The sequence below is a fragment of the Rhincodon typus genome, chromosome 6 (assembly GCF_021869965.1).
Source record: "Rhincodon typus isolate 14 chromosome 6, sRhiTyp1.1, whole genome shotgun sequence".
Lineage (NCBI taxonomy): Eukaryota > Metazoa > Chordata > Chondrichthyes > Orectolobiformes > Rhincodontidae > Rhincodon > Rhincodon typus.
The window spans coordinates 1,633,655-1,635,693 of record NC_063337.1 but is presented as its reverse complement, the minus strand read 5'-3'; positions in this window follow the sequence as shown (position 1 = coordinate 1,635,693).

Genomic DNA, 2,039 nt, shown 5'->3' with positions numbered 1-2,039 from the left:
ATAAATCATAGAATCCCACAGTAGAAAAGCATCCCACACAGGCCCACCTCCCCTACATTTCCCATGACTAACCCACACAGCCTGCACATTGCTGGACACTATGGGCAATTTAACATGGCCAAACCACCTAACCTACACATCTTTGGAAGAAAACACATGCAGAATGTGCAAACTCCACACAGACAGATGCCTAAGGGTGGAATTGAACCTGGATCTCTGGTGCTGTAAGGCAGCAGTGCTAACCACTGAGCCACCGTGCCACCCCACAGTGGCTGTTATGTTCATTATTTATTGAAATTATACTATAATAGTGTGACATATGTATCAAATTAGCTGTACAGGTTAGACTAGCATTTATTTGAATTTAGGAAGATTAAGAGGTAATCTGATTTGGGGGTTTAAGAATGATTACAGGGTTTGATAAAGTTGTTAGAGAGGCATGAGGGAGCTGTTGCCAAAGGCCTGCATCTTCAGATCCAAGCTAGGCTGTTCGGGGGGATGTCAGGAAGCACTTCCTCACTCACAGTGGGAATGGGAACCTCGAGCTCTTCTGGAAAAGTTGTTGGCATTGTCATAGAGTCATCCAGCACAGAAACAGACCCTTCAGTCCAACCAGTCCACACCGACCATGATCCCAAACTAAACTAGTTCTACTTGCCTGTGCTTGGCTCATAAACTTAACTAAATGTCTTTTAAATGTTGTAACTGTACCTGCATCCGCCACTTCCTCTGGGAGTTCATTCCACACACTAACCACTCTCTGTGGAAAAGTTGTCCTTAAAAATATGGCCCCGCGTTTCAGAACTTTCAAAACTGATTGATTTTTGTTGGATAAAGGAGTTTTGGAATATGCAGCAAGGACAGGAAGATGGACTTAGGATCCAGATCACTCTTGACCTAATTGGATGGTGGAATAGGCCAGAGGGGCCGAATGGCCTGCTATCTGTTCCTATTTGCGGAGGCTGCCTGTGAGTCTGTGAAGGCAAATGTCCTCAGGGAATAAAGGCGACCAGTCCTTGTGACAGTCCTGTCTCACATGGAGATGTAACGGCTTATTTCACACACTGAGACCAGTGAATTATATCAGAGTTGGATCACATACCAATATCTCCAGCACACCTGGTAAAACCATGTCCATCAGTGACTGTAGACCCCACTCACTCTGTGGCAGGACATTGCTCTCTGTGGCTTCAATAATAATGATTTAATCTTGAATAAATACCTAGTCTAATGGTGACCATGAAACTATTGTCAGCTGTTGTAAAAACCCATCAGGTTCACTAATGTCCTTTAGGGAAGGAAACTGCCATCCTTACCCTGGTCTACATGTGCCACCTGACCCACAGCCATGTGGGTGACTGTGAACTGCCCTCTGGACAATTATAAATCATAGAATTATTACAGTGTAGAAGCAGGCCATCTGGCCCATCAAGCTCACACGGTGCCTCCAAAGAGCATCCCACACAGACTCACCTCACACCCCTACCCTATCCCTGTAACCCTGTATTTCCCATGGTTAATCCATGTAGACTGCACATCTTTGGACTGTGGGAGGAAACTGGAGCACCCATAGAGAATCCACACAGACACAGGGAGAATGTGCAAACTCCACACGGGCAGTTGCCCGAGGGTGGAATCAAACCCAGGTCCCTGGCGCTGTGAGGCAGCAGTACTAACCACTGAGCCACCGTGCCGCCCCTTGGCCTAATGCTGACCTAGAAAATAATGCCCACATCAAAAAGAGTGCATTTTTAAAAAGCCAGAGTGCTCTGGGATGTGGAGGAGATAATTCAATTCTTGTCCCTCATTTCTATCCAATATCCCAGCTGGAAGGTACAGGAATGTTTGAGACAGTTCTGTCATGGCATGCTCGCCCTCGCCACCAACCCCCACCCACCCAACACCTGTCTAAACCCAGAGAGATGAATGGTTAGATGGGTTAATCTCCCTAGGACATCCAATTAGTTACCATGACTCCCTAGGACACCCCATAGTTACCATGGTTCCCTGAACATCCCCACAGTTACCATGGCTCCCTG